The 20,213-nt window shown below is 33.4% G+C and overlaps 1 protein-coding gene across 4 annotated transcripts in view; it reads right to left on the bottom strand.

Annotated features, from left to right (window-relative positions):
• Window positions 1-15,752, bottom strand: part of LOC144965187 (uncharacterized) — a 65,297-nt gene extending 49,545 nt beyond the window's left edge. The window contains exon 1 of one of the 4 annotated variants that reach the window (XM_078900257.1): window positions 15,613-15,752. The gene's annotated coding sequence lies outside the window, so the exon portion shown is untranslated. Of the gene's footprint in view, window positions 1-15,486 lie in introns of all 4 variants that reach the window. The other 3 variants (XM_078900259.1, XM_078900256.1, XM_078900258.1) reach the window with 3 other exon arrangements.
• Window positions 15,753-20,213: the final 4,461 nt, after the last annotated feature.

Raw genomic sequence — 20,213 nt, 5'->3', positions numbered from 1 at the left:
CCACCTTTCGACAAAAAACGTCAGCACAAACATAGGACAGCAGTTCCTGAAATTAATTGATACACACTTTCCAAAAAACCACAAGCTACATAAAATTATCAACGGGAATACCATAAAAATAAGCTACTCGTGTATGCGCAACATAGAAGAAATAATTTCAAGCCCCAACAAAAAAATATTAATAAACCACCGACAAGAGCAAAACCAACCCACCAGAAAATGCAACTGCAGAAATAAGGAACATTGCCCGCTAAACAAACAATGTTTAGAATCAAGTTTAATTTACCAAGCCACAGTCACCGAAACTAAAACAAACAAGTAAGAAAAATATGTAGGACTAACGGAAAATAATTTCAAAACAAGATACAACCTCCACACCTCAACATTTAGAAACACTAACAAAAAAACATCCACAAAACTCAGCGAACATATTTGGAAATTAAAAGACAACAAACTAGACCACAACATTTCATGGAAAATTTTATCTAAAGCAACAGGATACACACCAACATCAAAACAATGTAGCTTATGCCTGGAAGAGAAATATACTATAATCAAATACCCTCATGAAGCCACACTCAACACGAAAAGTGAGATGTACGGTTCGTGTCCACATCGCCGGAAGTTCTTGTTAATTAACTACAAACCGGAACCACTTCAACAAACAACAACAGTCAACAAAACAACTCAGTCCTGACGATGGCGAATTAAGCCTGAAACATTAATGTTGACTGTCTCAAACATTGTGGTAAATATTTAAAAAAATAAAAAAATAATATCTATCTATCTATCTATCTATCTATCTATCTATCTATCTATCTATCTATCTATCTATCTATCTATCTATCTATCTATCTATCTATCTATCTATCTATCAATCTACCTATCTATCTATCTATCTATCTATCTATCTACCTACCTATCTATATATCTATCTGTTTATCTATCTATCTATCTATCTATCTATCTACCTACCTATTCTATCTATATATCTATCTATCTATCTACCTATCTATCTATCTATCTATCTACCTACCTATCTATCTATCTATCTATCTATCTACCTACCTATTCTATCTATCTATCTATCTATCTATCTATCTATCTACCTATCTATCTATCTATCTACCTACCTATCTATAGATCTATCTGTCTATCTATCAATCTATCTATCTATCTACCTACCTATCTATCTATCTATTTATCTATCTATATCTATCTATCTATCTATCTATCGATCTATCGATCGATCGATATAACTCAACTATCTTTTTCTCTCCGCCTTTTTTCTCCTTTATAACTAGGCAATAGGAAGAAAAGTCCTGACGTCACATATTCTACATTTCCGGTTCCATAATCCTTGGAAGTGTGTATGTAAACAGTCCTTCCGAGGACTAATAATGGAAAGGTTACTTATTGAATCATAAGGTGGCATAACTATTTAGTAGATAGAAGGTTGCATAGGCAAATTCTAAGGATTACGGGATGTAAAAGAGCGAGAATGTGTGATCTTTATTGACGACGGGCATTTGTTTAAACTAGAAAAAAAAGATGCCATTACTCTGAAACCGGACGATCATTTGCACAAGTTATGAATTTATTCCTCCGGGAGAGTAGTTTTACAATTTCAATGAGGTTGGAGCCAGTTTTTTATATCACACTTTTTGATCCCTATTACATGAAAACAAACATTTCAAAGTTCAAGGCTCCAAGAAAACATGAATCGAAGATAACAAGTGTGTGCTTACCAAGGTTATGCTTTGTGAAAAAGATGAACAATCGTATTTAAACATCTGACATTAGGATGTTCGATAATGTCAGGGATATCTTAAATTGAAAGACCGTAAATAAATAGCGCAGGGTCAACATCAGCAAAATAAGTGATAAATCAGATACCATGTAATGACTATGAATGCTTGATTACTACTTACTTCAAGCCATGGACTAGACCCTAGAGGAAAATCTCCCCTATGGGATGAATAAAAGGAACTTTATTTATTTTATTTTATTTATTTTAACCCCAGTCAGAGCAAAGGTCATCGGTGATGTTTCGCCATTTGACTTTCCTTGGGCTGTCTTCTTCACCTGCTTCCACCCCTCTTTGCGTCCTCCATCGTGCTCCGTGCCAACTATTTCTCGACCTCTTCTTTCTCCTTGGAAACTTACGTAATATAATAGCGTGTCTCCATCCCCAGCTCCTCTTTCTGAGTTGTACATCTATATGTATGGCACGACAGCTTCGCAAAGATCTACTTTCCTGACTTTAGCATTCCACTTCATTCCAAAAACTAGCCTCAGAAATGTGTTTATAAAAGTATAATTGTCTGGTAGTGCCTTTTGTTGACCCCCCTGTTTCTGATCCATAAAATGTTACATGATTGGCATTTTCATCAAAATATTTTCAACTTTGTTAAACTCGGGTTTATCCGGACTTAAACGGCTGTAGGTTTTTTTAGTCATTCTTGATGCATCATCTTTGTCGGTACCTTCATGGTATTTACTGCGATGCCAATAAAAGAGGTCTTTACTTTTTCTAGGATTTCGTTTGAGATTTCTGGGTTTATATTGGTAATTCATATTTTTAAAGCAATTTTTGCCTTAGATATGTTCCGACTAACTTGTGACGGAGTCTTTATATATATATATATATATATATATATATATATATATATATATATATATATATATATATATATATATGTGTGTGTGTGTGTGTGTGTGTGTAATCAGTTTGATGCCGTCAGCCAAATGAAGGTCTTCAAGTTGTCGCCATGGTGTCCGTTGTATTCCTTTGGATTTTCCAGTTTTCGAGTCCTCGTTATTCATTCAATAACAAGGAGATAGCAAAGATCGCTAGTAAACACCGGGTCTAACGTCAAAACTTTCTGATTGCCATAAAACACACGTCATACAACTCCCTCTTAAGTGTTTTGTATTAGCAAAATAAATTTCGTTCGGGTATCATAGTGGCTTAGATGTTTACATACGATTTTTCGATCAAAGCTATCAAATGCTTTTTCATAGTCAATAAAGTTGATTTATAACTACAGTGGAAATGCGCATAATGGCAATATGATGGGACATTCTCTGTCTTTTCTAAATCCTGCTTGGTGATCTTGAAGTTTAGAATCCACTGCTGAGCTCATTCATGTTGTCAACTTGTTAGTGCAGATAGCACCATTATTCTTTTCCAGTTTTTGGGCAGTCTTATAAATCCGTTTTCTTGTGTACTATATAACGCAGCTCTCCTTTCTTTTGGGACTTGGTTATCTTTCCATATCCTTTCAAAAAGCTGGTATCAATTATTTGGGATGATGTGGATGCTTAAGATTCAATTTCAAGCTCAACTTATGCTTTTTAGAAAAGTAAATACCTGCATTTACGATATTGATTTTGTTAATAAAATTCCCGGTAACTGAAATTTAACACTTAATATCATTTTATTACTAAACTTGATTTTTGTTCATTTAGTTCATTTCGACTTTTTGTCACCACAGGATTATTAAAATACTAGTTTTGAGACTATCTGGGATTTATCTACTACTTCTACTTCTTCTTCTTCTGTATATATCTGTGTGTGTGTGTGTGTGTGTGTATGTGTGTGTGTGTGTCACAATTCAACTAAATCCTTTAAGTTCTAGCTTCGTTTACCGAAGTTACCCCAATTTCTCTCTCTCCCCCCCCCCCCTCTCTCTCTCTCTCTCTCTCTCTCTCTCTCTCTCTCTCTCTCTCTCTCCGTCTCGGTCTTTATCGGTTGTGTTTATGTTTTAGTTAAGGGTCAAAACTGCATAAAATCCCTTACCCTTCTTAAATTGGTAAAACAGGTGATGGTTTATTCTCATGAACAAAAGCACATCTTTTAAAACATGTTGGCCAAAAAATATTACTTCAAATATAAGTCAATAAGGTAACGGATTTTGTCAAAAAGTTACAAACCTAATATAAGTCAATAAGGTAACGGATTTTATCAAAAAGTTACAAAGCTAAGACTTCAAAGTGTCTTAGGATTTGAACATTTTGACAAAATGTTTGTCATTGCAATTGTTCGATATTGTATGTCGAAGTTTTCTGGACAAATCTTTTTAAGTGCTAGATTGCGCCTGAAACATTCCAATGCTGCATGTTTTCATCTCTCATGTAATCACAAATCTATAAATACCCGTACTCTGATTCAAAACACATAGCAACGAGGAAGAATAAAATTATCAGTTAGTCTTGGATTGCAGAAGATGCCTAGTCACAAAGAGAATGCATATTAAATGACGAGCATTTAGCATCAGAAGGAAAAATTAGCCATGAACAAAAGACTGTTAACAGCTAGCGGATATCAGGTATTCACGAATATCGCCTGCTGCTACGGTATTCGTGGATGGAACGCATGCATAATACATGTGTAGCATTCGATCATCTTCCACAACTTACTATTAGCAAAGAAGACTAATCATGCAGAACTGCACGCTCGTTGTGAATTCTATCTATAAAGATTTAACCATGCTCGATATAGATACGGTCAATCTCTATAGCATTGCAAAAAAGAATTTGAAATAATTGTACTGTAACAGAAATAGTTTTGAGTCGAAAGTTAAGACCCAAAAGCCTTATTTTCCATGCATTACATCGTCTGAATTTGCTGTGAAGTCTCTTTTTATAGTTTTAACGATGTTCGATATCGAAGCGTCTAAGCTTTAAAATGTTACGAATAAAATTTGAAATAACTGTCCGATAACTGAAATAGTTGTGGGTCGAAATAAAGCCTCAAACGACATTTTTAATGCAGCAAATTGTCTGAATTTGCTCTGAAGTTTCTTTGTAAAGTTTTGACTATGTTCGATATTGAAGCATTTAAGTTATAAAAGATTACAAAAAGAATTTGAAATAACAGTCTGGTAACTAAAATAGTCGAATCTAACGACTGTATAACTTTTACGATTTCACCAGGTTTATTTACTTTCTAAAAAGGGGACATTGAACCAAATTTTCATTTTACTCATTAGACTTCGTCTGCATGCTAGAAGAATTTTCGGCTAGCGATCTTACCTAAAAACGCATATTTGAGGGAATAGGGTGTTAAGACTAGACCAAAGTTTTGAAATCATTATCATTTAACTTTGTGTAAAGGCGAGATACCAACTTGTTCGACAATTGACACCGCATCCAATAAGCATTTTTGTTGATAATTCAATTATAGAGCACTGGGTTTACAGACAAGATATCAAAATGGATCCTGGGCTCGGTCGAGTTTATTTTTTTAAAAAGAATAATTCTGACTTATCTTTCCGCCCAGCAGTAGCTAAGTCTGATAGAATTGTCTGAAAGTACTTTTATCAAAACAGCACCAAGCGGCTTTGTGATCTTTAAGGTATAACATTGCTCATTAATAGAATTTGTCTGTGTCCGAAAAAAAAACGTAATATGGCGTTATAACAGGCGTTTTGTCTCGTCTTATATGCTGAGCGGTGCTGTTGGCTAGGGATCCCATATAAGGACCTTGAACATGTTTTGTGGATAGTGCGCTATACAAATGCCCAAGTTTTTATTGCCTGCATATCACTGCAAACCCCCCCCCCTCCCCCCCCCCCTAAAAAACGACCCCCCCCCCCCCAAAAAAAAAAAAAAAACAGTATATACTCCGGGAAGATAGTCTATCGATCTGTTGGACAACTGTACAGTTTTTCTTAAGATCGACGCAATTACAGTATGCCGACCAAGGAGTTCTGTAATATGAGGATATATAAGTCAGATATGGCGGGACGTGGCATACCCATTGTGCATAGCTAACGCAACCAATGATTTCGTTTCTATTTATGGAAACTATCATATACTGAGTATCGCACCTATAATATATGTATCTATATATATATATATATATATATATATATATATATATATATATATATATATATATATATATATATATATATGATATCGAAAGCAATCCACTGAGTCAGTAATTTATAAGACAAAACTTAATGTGTAATATTATGGGACGCGACGTGATATCGATTTGTAATTTGAAGGAGTGTCAATTATATCGTTTTAAATTATACGTACTTGATAATATTTGCAAATTTGACAAGGCAGATTAAGCCTAATGAAGCGAGCCGGTGGCATAACTGATGGGTTACTCCCTATTAGATCAAAAGAGCGTGAGTTTAAACCTCACGAGGCCCTATATATGCATATGTATATATATATATATATATATATATATATATATATATATATATATATGTACAAAACGTGCTCTAAGCGCTTTACAGAGAGTCCCTGAACAACAGCAACATGTAAAACGTGGAACAAGACATGACGCCTGTTGGCTAGATTACAATTATGTCTGACAGAGACAAACAACTCTGTTAACAGCCAGTCATCATTAAACACTTGAGTACGGCGAGAGAATGTGAGTAAAGAGCCTTTTCCAAGGACTCAACTATGCGTTCAGCAAGGTTCGAACCCAGGACCTTCCGATCACAAAGCGAGTGTCATACCACAAGTCTGTAAATATGTGTGTATGCAACTTATGTTGTAAAAAAATGCCTGAAATTAAAAATAATAAACTTCTTTTTTAAAAAAAAAGTTTAACATATTTTGAGAAATTTTGGTTTCGGTTTCTGACTTTGTTTTTCTTCAATGAGAGCTATGACGGATAACTAGAGTATAAGACAGATACTCTGACAGACTTGTAAATAAAATCCACGTCAAGTTATCTGACATTTGATTTGAAAAATAAAACGCCAATTTTGTTTTCGTTCGTTCTAAGTTTAATCTAGTCCTTCGCTACCTTGATGTTCCAAAATCTCAGTCATTCACGAGAAAAAAAGTACAAACCAGTAGGTAGGAATAAAATCAATTTTTTTTTTTTTGAAAAATTGGAAATAAAAGTAGGTAGGTACTTGAAAATGTGAGTCGGTCTTAGAAAAGTTTCCCTTAATTTTCTAACCTACTCGCGCCAGAAAGTCTTGGTAGTTGAAAAAAATAAACAATCCGAAGCTAACCTGTAACATTCATATCCGTTATAAATCTTAAGTACACTTTAAAGCAAATGAAAAAAAAGTTATTTCTGTAGGCTTCAGTAACTAGGAGTGGATAGTTTTGCAAGTATGTTTGTTGCCGCAAGGTTTTAAAATATATTTATTTAGTAAATTTGATAGCTGTTATGGATTGAGAATCCCAGAATGACGTAGGGGTTGGGGTTGTGGCCCTGAAGAGCGTGTGTGGTAGAGCAAAGGGTTGCACACATCATAAGAAAGTTGAAAATAAACTATTTTTCATTCAAATAGATAATAATAATAATGATAATAATAATAATAATAATAATAATAATAATAATAATAATAATAATAATAATAATAATAATAATAATAATAATAATAATAGTGATAATAATAATAATAATAATAATGATAATAATAATGATACTAATAATAGTGGTAATAATAATAATAATAATAATAATAATAATAATAATAATAATAATAATAATCATAATAATAATAATAATAATAATAATAATAATAATAATAATAATGATGATGATGATAATAATAATGATACTAATAATAGTGATAATAATAATAATAATAATAATAATAATAATAATAATGATAATAATAATAATAATATAATAATTAATAATAATAATAATAACAATAATAATAATAATAATAATAATATTAATAATAATAATAATAATAATAACAATAATAATAATAATAATAATAATAATAATAATAATAATAATAATAATAATAATAATAACAATAATAATAATAATAATAATAATAATAATAATAATAATAATAATAATAATAATAATAATAATATATACTTTATTCATCCAAATGGTTTTTTTTGTACAGACTAAGAGTGTGACGAAATGTTTGCTTTTGAGAATAATGATAAAATAAAATGAATCATGAAGAGCTTCATAACATTTAGACATTTAAAAGAGCGAAAAAAAGCCCTGCCAGTCGGGCTTGCGATGCGATTAGGGCTAGATATATTGTACTGTTTAGCTCCTTCTCTTTTAGTAAAAACTCTTGATTCTTTGTTTTGAGGCATTGTGATCTGAAGGAAATGAAATCCTGACAGTAAAAATAATAATAAAAATTAAGGTTTTCATGTTAAACGTAAAACAATGAAGAATGTGTTAGTGTGTGAGGCTTTGTGGTCTTTAAGTATGACACTCTCTGTTGGACCAGTAGATTCCTGGGTTGAGTCCCGCTCTCGGCGGCGCAAACATTGGAAGTACGTATACCACTATATGTAAAATAACGTTGTTATTGGCTTGGGACCCCTGATAAAGCGATTTAAGAACATCTATCTAGTGTATTTTGCTCCATATAAAAAGAACGATATATTTTTCTCCATATCTTAGGACAAGAAATCATCTTAAAGATCAAACAGTGAACTTGTTTGAAAAAGGGCATAAAAACCTAAAACGTTCATTCTTTCTTTAAACTGAACATAAAACATTCAAACTTTTAAAAAAAATAATTTTTATATTTTTGTTGTTGTTCGTCTTTTAAAATCTTTTATTCTATGTTGGAAGCTATTTTCATCTAGTTATAGAAAATTAACTTACTCAAAATTCCCCCGTATCGTGCTTTACCTGTGCCGCGTGTTAAAAAGCAATTAAGTTATGAAACGAGACTAAAACGACACTAAAGATTTAACGCTTGTGATCAATCAGATTTGAGACAGACTATCTGAATAACTGATGGATCAACCAAGGAAAATAGGCAGTTAATTGAAGGGTAGTCCTTCAAAGCGACAAGGCGTTAAACAAACATTGATAATTGCTTGTTACCGTTTGGAAATGACACAAGTGCGTTTTGCAATCAACTCTACTTGATGTGGTATCGGAAACTTACCGAGTGTAGAGAGTGCTTTATCGAAGGATCTATTGGTTTTAATCAGGTACTTGAAGAGAATGACAAAACAAAAACGAATAAGATCATTAGAGTCATAACTACACAATCGGGACCATACGATAGGTGAGAGAGTGCCCGTTAAACTTGGATGAAATTAAAACTGGTTTGGAGCAATCACTTGTAGATGCCAGTCGTCGGTAATTTCTTGTTTCGTCAAGTAGGCAGATAGATATATAGATAGATTGATAGATAGATAGATAGATAGATAAATATATATATATATATATATATATATATATATATATATATATATATATAGATAGATAGATAGGTAGATAGAGATAAAGACAAAGAGATATATTGAAGCATTGATATTCATTCATATAGGAATAACAATAATAATGATGATAATAATAATAATATTAATCATAATAATAATAATAATAATAATAATAATAATAATAATAATAATAATAATAATAATATAATAATAATAATAATAATAATAATAATAATATTGATAATAATAATATTAATAATAATAATAATAATAATAATAATAATAATAATAATAATAATAATAATAATAATAATAATAATAATAAAATTGATAATAATAATATTAATAATAATAATAATAATAATAATAATAATAATAATAATAATAATAATAATAATAATAATAATAATAATAATAATAATAATAATAATAATATTAATAATAATAATAATAATGATGATGATGATGATGATGATGATGATGATGATGATGATGATGATGATGATGATGATGATGATGATGATGATGAGAATAATCGTTATTTGTCTTTACATCCTTTACATATATACAATAGATAAACAACCGGATTTACTGATGGAGAGAAAGAGGCGATCAAATAAGGACAGGGGTAGGAGTGAAAAAGTTCTGCTCTGATCTATAAAGTTACAGAGAGATAGCGTTCAAAAGAAATTGAATTATGAAACCAGATCAAGAAGACAGTAAAGACTAAATGTTTGCAATCAAACAGGGATTAGCCTCAGGCTTAGTATCAAATAAACATACAGAAGCACGGATAAATGGATGAATTGCGAGTATCTATGTATGTGTGTTTGTGTGTGTGCGTGTGTGTGTATAAATCCTATAACATATATATATATATATATATATATATATATATATATATATATATATATATGTGTGTGTGTGTGTGTGTGTTAATATTATTATTATCATTTTTATTATTATTATTATTATTATTATTATTATTATTATTATTATTATCATTATTATTATATTATATTATATTATATTATATTATATTATATTATATTATATTATATTATATTATATTATATTATATTATATTATATTATATTATATTGCATATATTAGGAAGTTAGAAAAATTCCACAAATAATTTGATATATTGAGATAGATAATTATTAAATTGACAGACAAATTATTGCAATTATTTCAGACAAAATAGACAAACAGATAGATTGTTTTATAATTACAAGACAAATCATAGCTGAACAAATGCTCTATGTTTATTCAACGGAGCAAAATCTAAATTGCACTTAACTTGTTTCACCCGAGGTGTACTTATTTGCGGGTCAGATACCCCCAATTGTTATGGGCTCATTGTTGTAATAGAAGTACTCTCAATTCAACGCTATATTATGTTGTCCTTTACAACCATGTTAAATAAAGTTCATAATTCTGTTCGATTATCAGACCTGCAAATATGTACACATGTGTTTCTATCCCATGGCAACAATATCCAGAGTGAATCAACATATTAAGCTTTGTTACCAATAAACTAAAGTACATTATTCAATTGAGAGTATTATCATGGATGATGCCTGAATAATATCTATTTAGATTTATACTTTATAAATAAAGCCATGAATCTAAAACAATAACTATCGATAACTACCATTAGCTTCACTCTCGAAACATTATGCATCTAATTTACTTGATAAGAACCGAGAAAGAAAAACATTTTGTTTAGAGGGAACGAAATTGACGTCACTCTCTCTCTCTCTTTGTTATTGTTATTAGAAAGCCATTTTCATTTTTAGTTCTTATTAAATTATATTGATCAGACTATAAATGTTAAATATTTCATATAGTTTTCTGTGTCGGTACGTAACATCCGTCTGGCGGATGTTGTGAATATTTTAGCTAGATGCATAACATCAATAATATATTATAATATGTAGATAGTTTAAGTGAGGTGGGGGCGGGGGGCGGGGGAGGGGGGGGGGAGGGGGGGTTGAGATGGCACGGTATGTTTATCCATCGATGTAACTTGATTCCACTCATTGAACTACCCACAGGGCTTCTAGTGTCGACGACTTTTGTCTTATACTATTATGCATTCGAAGCTTAGGCTAAATACCTTCCATAACCACTTATAATAGACTAGATACACAGTTCCTTGTATCTGAATGTTTTATAGCGGCATCTTTCGCATGAATAAGGCAGATCAATATCCAATCTTCCCGTCTTTCAATGAGGCATTTGTCACATGACCTCCTGCTGATCACGCATTTGGACTTTGATTATGTAGAGGAAACATGCTGCTTTAATTATCACCATTCCAAACAAACGCACGCTTCTCGAATAACGATCTATAGTATTTTAGAATCAGTAAAGTTGAGTGAGGTCTTCTCGTTTAGTTAAAATTTCCTAATATTAATACAGGAAAGCATTAAGTAAGTTTTATGATTAATCAAGTTAATTATTCTACCTTTTGGAGTACGATCAAAGAAATTAAGGATAAAGGGAAGGGATTTGAGGTATGATAAACTCATTTTACATATATATATATAAAGTTTAAATGATAGTGCTCAACTTTTTAAGACATACACACACACATATATACACACACACACATATATATATATATATATATATATATATATATATATATATATATATATATATATGTGTGTGTGTGTGTATATATTAGTTGATCTCCTTTTTGATTACATACATGCGCAACGCTGCTTTGTTTGATGACAAGACAAGGAAAGAAATCGGTCATTGGCGTATAATGGAAACAAGATAATTAGAGAGAGAGAGAGAGAGAGAGAGAGAGAGAGAGAGAGAGAGAGAGAGAGAGAGAGAGAACTCTGATGTTAAAACTTTTAGCAACTCTGAATACGTCCATTGTTCTTCAAATAATGTTGTGTTTGTCGTGGCTTTAGCACACACAATAAATCAATATTTCTTTCATGTGAAAAAGCACACGCAACAAGCATGTCCATAGGATATAATAATGACATGTTTTATTTTGACCGGTAGAGGTAATAGCAGTGGCATGCTAATCTCAATAGTGACCTCTAGTAAATCAGCGGTCTTGTAAAAAAAAAAAGTCAAGCGTTGCTGAGAGTCGACTTTACAGTGACAATTATAGCGAAATTGTGGCTCTCGTTTAAATTCTTTAAGAAATAATTTGAACAGTTTCCTACTTGATTCACTTATGAATGAGTGCCTGACTATGGGGCTAGACGGACAATCTAATATGGCTAGAACCCATAAAAAGCAATACCCCCCCCCTCCCAAGCCTAACAAATAACGTGTACTGTATGAAATAGAAATCTGAATCCAAATCATAATTTGGAAGAATGTAACATTAATATGAATCACTCTGAGTATGGTAAAACCATGAAATATGTGTAAAATAATTGACAATGTTTTGAGTCAATTTATTTGTATTTTAAGAGACAAATCTTGGACAAAACTTACATTTAATGAGCAATATCTCAAATATAGAATTTGAGCTAAATTTCATCTACATGCGTAACCTTTATGCAATGATAATCAAATTGGTTCAGTTTGCTTCGGAAGCAGAGGACGAAATCGACGCAACAAATTGTGTATTATTTGGTAAAAAAAACCCATTGAAAAGTGCAGTCAAAATCATTGATTTATCGTTTTATATTGTTTCTCTTTCTTTGTTTGTCTGAATGTCAGCACCTCAAGCAGTTATCCACAAGAGGGTTGTGACTTTACTACTAACTGCTATTGGCGATTCTGCCGTTTGGTCAAAATATCAAATACTAATGTCAAGTTGTAAAAAAAAACATTGTAAGGAGTCGACAATGACAATATTTTTCATTGTTTTATTTATTTTGTAAAAAAAAAAACAGAACTTCCTATCGGCCTTTTGAATGTCAGTGATCGCCCGCAATGACTTTTGACTTTGTAACATAAAACTATTAATTGTATTTAAGAGTGCATCAAATGTCACGACATATCGTTACAAATCCATATTATATGGGGCTTATTGTCCATAGGCGTCTTTACGTTGATATATGAACAAGAAATACAATGAATAGATTTTGATATCTCGATAAGTCGATTGATAGATGGATGGATCTGAGCTTTGTATGAAGAGTGGGATAAATATGTGAGGCACTCTTGGGAATCGGTTCATGTGTCGTGGAAAGTACTTTTGAGATATGGCTGATAAAATATGTTTTAAGTTTTTAGTACTTTCACGCATTTTTAAAGTAATTTATTTTTAAAATGCTTTTTTGAATGTCACCTGAACGTTGAAATGACGTTCATTAAAATCTGAAGCCGTTTTCTCAAAACCACTTTTCTCCATATTGTCCTTTCCAAATGGCCATGACTCAACCCAAAAATCTCTTTCATGATAAAAATGGAGAGAATTGGGCATTTCTACACCTATCAATAACTCTTATTTACATTAATTGCGTAAACAGTCTCCAGCTGAACAAATATTTCTGTGCCATGGCCCCAAAAGTATTTTATAAATATTATAAAGAAATCAAAGACGCCCAGAGCTCAGTAATTTTAGGAAACGTTTGCAAACATTTCTATTCCGCAGGCTTGTGAGTAGAAATAGCTTTTGCGTTTTGTTTTACCTTTATTGTCTTTGTATGTGAGCGCCTTAGAACACTTTGTCGGTTCTTCGCGCTATATAAATTGGTTCTTATCTTACATTATTTTACATGTGGGCCATGCCCCTAGAGTGTTCCTTATATTATGGTATCTAGATGATATAATAATAATAATAATAATAAATGGCATTTATATAGCGCTTTATCCCGTTGTCACAGGCTCTAAGCGCTTTACAGTGATATAAAACAAAACATATTACAGTGAGACAAGTTTGATGGAAACGTGATACGAATTCAATTTAACAACAACGAAATATGAAAATAATATTGCAACATTATGATGTAAAAAGATAAAACTTTAAGCGAGATTTGAACGTTGTCAACGATCGAATCCGAGCATCTCACGTGTGATGGGAGAGAGTTCCAAAAATGGCGGGCCGAAAATTGAAAAGATTGTTCACCTATTTTACGCAATGGCTTAGGTTGACAAGGATTGATTGGTCATTGCTTGACCTCAAGTTTCTATTGGGGACATATATGTTTAGAAGGTCTTTAATATAGGAGGGACTGTTGGTGCTCAAGGATTTGTAGACAACAGTACAAATCTTATAGGTAACTCTTTTTTCCACAGGAAGCCAATGTAACTCAGGGAGAAGAAGAGTTGTTGACGGGTATTTTTTGTTATTGCGTACAATGAGCCTGACTGCGTTATTTTGAGCAACCTGAAGTTTGCTAATTTTGTCTTTAGCTAAATTCGCCCAAAGGGAGTTACAATAGTCCAATTTAGATAAAACAAGGGAATTAATTAAAAGTATTATATAAGGTCGATATATCCTCAGAAATTTATTTTATATGTAGCATTATATTGTCTCTAAGAGGAATCATTAAGTCAGAGTAGGACAGGTGTCAAAAAGTAATTTTAAAGTTATAATGGCTAGAGTTTGAGCTTTTAGGGAGCAGCTTGGCTCAGCGGTACGGTGCTTGCTTCGTACCCCAACGGTACCGAGCTGTATGGCCTTGAGCAAGTCACCTCGCCCTAGCTCAATTTGCAGTGCTGCACTGCGGCTGACGCCTGGGTTATTCCAGTATTCCCTTGCTTTCATTCCCTATATGCAGGTCAAGTTCGGTATCATTATGTATTTGTGTTCATTTAAGAAGTAAATGTGGGGGTCCCAATATATCAGCTAGTAGAGCAATCGCTTCACACGCAAAGGGGACCGAGATCGATCCTGGGTGAAGTCAATGTTTTTTTTTGTCCCCCTGCCGCGATTTCCAGCAAAGCGATACATCGATAACCTTATATAATACATCACACAGCCCTATTAATTTTATGATGATAAGGGATCGGTGTTCTTGTAAATTATAAAATGATCTAGAATCAAGTATAGCCTTATATAGAAATAATTATAACAACTTGTACCGTTCCAGTTAAGTAATAAAATAAAGTATGTCATGTGTACTGACCAAGTAAATAATACGAAGAGTATGAATATGTCGAAAATAAGCTGATAGATGTTAACACTAAAAATGTTGTATTTTCTAGTAAGTTCGTTTGTTTGTTTGTTTTTCATCATTATACTCACCACTTTTCCTCTTACTTAGTTTAATACATGTGTGTGGCGGACACCCCCATCGCATTACCCAAAAACAAACCAATCACCACAACACGTTTTCATTTATAATATAGATGATCTACATGAAATTTGATAATTAAAATTAAAAAGGAAATGCCACCTACCTAACAAAACAGTAATATTTATCATCACAAGGGTCAATTAGTTTATCTACACATACAGAATAAAAGTCAATATAAAGCGATCCCGCTCGTGACCACATGAATACAAAAAAACAACAATAAACCAACCCTGCAATGACACATTTCGTGGAATCCTAAAAGGCGTGGAGGACAGCACTAGCAAACCACCCAATGCAGCCACTCATCGCCGTCACGCGCAATACCCGTCGCCCCTTCTTGAGGTTGCTCACACTTGTCCCGCGACCAACATTTCTGCTACGTGCCTATGTATTACTCACGCTGTCTATATTATGATAGTGCATTCGTATTTCTTTTCATTCTGTCGTTGTATAATGTACTTAACATAGAGGGAAAACTAAAACACCAGATGCAAATAGGGAATAAAAATATCACGGTGTCATCGGGGTCACAATTTGTATGGTATCTATATGGCCACAATATATTAAATAATTGAGAAATGAGTAAATCAAACAACTGCTCATTAAGCATTTTGAGCGATTTACGGAAGCTTTTCGCTCCTATTCTTTTATTCATTATATCTATTTTTTATTTGGTATATAAATTGGCTTGTAATATTGGTGATATAAGCCGACTTAAAAAGGAAATGCCACTTACCAAACAAAACAGTAAGATTTATCATCACAAGGGTCAATTCGTTTATCTACAAATACAGAATAAAAGTCAATATAAAGCGATCCCCTCGTGACCACATGTATTGTGTTAATTAGAGACAATGAAATATTTGGTTGATATTTTGAAGACGTCAATTCATTATCTACTTTTTTCAAAACAGGAAAAGAAAAAGAAAACTCCAAACCCCACAAAACAAAAAGAATAAGATTTAAGGTGGCACCAGAAAACCTTATCAAAGTCACATAGGGCGCAACAGGGGTAATAGGTAACAATCTTTCTTTACAATATTTTCATAAGCCTGGACATTAAAAAGAAGCAAAGATTTGAAATCTTATCTCTTAGATGAAACGAATTTTTTTTCTGTAATCTTACAAGGCATCAAGGTTCCTTGTATAAATTCCAGTCTCACTATATGTTTCAGTGACAAACACTTTAGAAGCTATATTTTCATCATCTTCGCAAACTTCGAAACATTGCCTTAAAAAAACTATTCTTTTAAAGATGAGCGAATGAAAAAAAGTGCGAAGCATGTAGATAGAATGAGTATTGTGATAGACGTCTAGTTCAATTTCATAACCTTTTACAGTCTTTTTTAAACAAGTTCAACAACTAAAGAAAATGCTCTAAGACAATTTGTGCTTGGATAAGTTTATTTCAGACCTTGGAAAAATGCATACTCGATCCAAATAAACAAACTCAAATTAAACATTGTAAATCAGCAGGGATGAGCAAAAATTGTTAGGAGAGAGAGTCATTACAAACGAAGAAAATATATCTTTCATTTGGCTCTAATCCGATCGGATGTTGCCTTTTTTGTTCATCCGATCATTTTGCTCCATTCGGTATGGATTATAATACAGCAGTTTTAACCAGAAACAGCAAAACTGGTTGGTATTCAGACAGGAATAGAACGTTACACCATTCGGAACTTGTATTAATTTGTGCGGCTATGTGGTCTAGTGGTATGACACTCGCTTTCGGATCGGAAGGTCCTGGGTTCGAGCCTCGCTCGGGGCATAGTTGGGTTCTTGTCAAAGGCTTTCTACTCACATTCTCTCACCGTACTAAGGTGTAAAATGAGTACCTGGCCGTTAACAGCGTTGTCTCTGTCCGAAAAAAAGATTATAATATCGCCTATCACGCGTCATGTCTCGTCCTACATGTTAATTGTTGCTGTTGGCCAGAGACCCCTTGTAAAGCGCTTTGAGCACGTTTAACGGATATTTATTGTGCTCTATAAAAAAGCTCAAAGCTCAATATTAATTAAGTATTACTCTGAATTCGGAAACGAGTCCTCGGCTATCAATTTGATCTGTTGAAGGCGTAAGGTTGAGTGGATTCACACACTGAAATTGATGAATTCTTATTTGAACAGTTTTGTGAAGTGAGTTGACTTCATTAATGACGCTATAATCTAGCATGCTGTCTCAATTGCGTTCATCTCACAATTCCTAAAGAATGATAATATAGAAAAAAGTTTGAGGACTGTTAGTCTTTCATACATAAATTTAATCGGGTATCACATTTGATGTGAGTTCGTGATGAAAAAATTGTAATATCGCCTAACAGGCGTCATGTCCCGTCCTACATGTTTAATGTTGCTGTTGACCAGGGACCCCTTTTAAAGCGCTTTGAACACGTTTAGTGGATATTGCGCTATATAAAAGCTCAATTATTAATTATTATGACGCCTAAGTATGCGAAGTAAAAAAGTGAATTCCATTAATCACAAGGTGGTAAACTGACAAAACTGGTAAAGTTTATGTTTTATGTCCTTCCGACTGCCTCTCTAATATTCCGTGTCAAGGGGGGATGCTGAAGATCATGGATGAAAGCTTTCTTGTATTCTTGGATTTTTTTTTTCTCTGGTTCTAGTCCCGCTGAAGAGTGTGCATCGTAGAGTTCTTTAAAAATGTTCTTTGTTCATGTTCTTTCACTTCTGTCAGGTGTAATCTGAACGACGGCAGTGCTTTTGTTTCTTTGAAATTAAAGCGTAAAAGCGACTTAGAGCCTCATGTGTTATTCTACATGATTAGAGTTGCTGTTGTAAAGCGCGTTGAGCATATTTAGTGTGGAATGCGCGAGATATGAATGTTCATTAAATGCTCATTCAACTCGCCAAATACTCCAGGTGTTAACCACAGATTTATGGCAAAGAGTTAAGATGGGATGACTTGATCTTCCGATAGGTGTCGAACGCACTATCACCAGGTTACCTCTTGAGTACAGAGCAAAAAAAAAAACTCTGTTGTGCGGCTATGTGGTCTAGTGGTATGACACTCGATTTCGGATCGGAAGGTCCTGGGTTCGAGCCTCGCGCTCGGCGCATAGTTGAGTCCTTGGAAAAGGCTCTTTAATCACATTCTCTCACCGAACTCAGGTGTAAAATGAGTACCTGGCCATTAACAGCGTTGTCTTTGTCCAAAAAATTGTAATATCGCCTAACAGGCGTCATGTCCCGTCCTACATGTAAAATATTGCTGTTGACCAGGGACCCCTTGTAAAGCGCTTTGAACACCTTTAGTGGATATTGCGCTATATAAAGCAAGAAAGAACAATGCCACTTTTCCTATTGCTCACATACCCAAGGTCGCCTGCGACTGGGAACTCGTTCTACATTCCTAATCCAAGAGTGGAAGAATCCTATAACATCATTATTCTTAGATCCGGAAACTCTATCGGCCAGTTGAATTTAAACAAGACATAAATCCGCATCATAGGAACAGGACAACACGGAAGGAACGAGAGAGATAAAGACAGGGCATTGTATGGTTGGTGGGGAGGGACGGCAGAGAAGACAGGAGGCAAAATACCCCCCTTCGCCATCTCTCTCTCTCTCTCTCTCTCTCTCTCTCTCTCTCTCTCTCTCTCTCTCTCTCTCTCTCTCTCTCTCTCTCTCTCTCTCTCTCTCTCACATATTATATATTGATATATATATATATATATATATATATATATATATATATATATATATATATATATTATATATATTCCTATATATTTTCCTATATATTGATATATATATAATATATATATATATATATATATATATATATATATATATATATATATATATATATACTAAAAAGTGAGACCGGGAAAAGGAAAAAAGGCGAAAGTAAGAAAGGAAGAAAGAAAGAAAGAAAGTAAGAGAGAGAGAGAGAGAGAGAGAGAGAGAGAGAGAGAGAGAGAGAGAGAGAGAGAGAGGGCAAGATGGGGACATGAGATAGAGATATAGGGACAGGAAAATAGAGAAAGAGAGAAAGAAATAAAGAAAGAAAGAAAGAAAGAGAGAGAGAGAGAGAGAGAGAGAGAGAGAGAGAGAGAGAGAGAGAGGGGGGGAGGGATAGAATATATGAGGAGAAAAACAGTTACATAGAGAGATAAAAAATGTAAGAGAGAGAGATATATATATATTTATAGAGAAAAGGAGGATGCGATATAAAGAGACAATAACAAAAAAAAAAAAAAGAAATAAACGATGGAAGGAGGGAAAAGGAGAGAGAGAGAGAGAGAGAGAGAGAGAGAGAGAGAGAGAGAGAGAGAGAGAGAGAGATAGAGAGAGAGAGAGAGAGAGACGTTTTGCTTTCAAAATCAATTCTATTTTGTCAACAATAACACCGGAACCAAGGCTTAGTTTTTGCTTTTGAATTTCGTTTCCTTCCTTTTTCCGACTTCGGTTCCGGTTCCGAGCGGAAACGTCAGTTACAGATGTTTTTGTCACGTGACATTGTTACTTAAATTAGCTTGTCGTCCTGGATGGCTGGCTTACAGTAGACAAAAGCGTGAATACGTGCACGTCTATACACGATGATTATTTTAAGGGTAAGGGCAAAAGTGTAAGGGATGGGGTGGTGATTGTGTTGTTGGATAGTTTCCGTAATGTCCTTAAGACAGGCAATTTGGTCGTCGTTTGCATCTGTGTTTGGCTTCTAATGGCCACCAGGAATGAGATTAACCGGTGAAATTACACTGTCAATGGCCCACGTCAGACTGGGCGGCCCCGAGGGCTGGTCTTCTTCTCGTTGAACGGCCAGCGAAATGAGATTTCGAGGAGTTCAGAAACTCTTCTGTGC

Source organism: Berghia stephanieae, chromosome 2 (assembly GCF_034508935.2).
Source record: "Berghia stephanieae isolate SIO BIC M18660-M18661 chromosome 2, UCSD_Bste_1.3, whole genome shotgun sequence".
Classification (NCBI taxonomy): domain Eukaryota; kingdom Metazoa; phylum Mollusca; class Gastropoda; order Nudibranchia; family Aeolidiidae; genus Berghia; species Berghia stephanieae.
The sequence above is the reverse complement of the archived record's forward strand: the minus strand, read 5'-3'. Positions and strand labels throughout refer to the sequence as shown.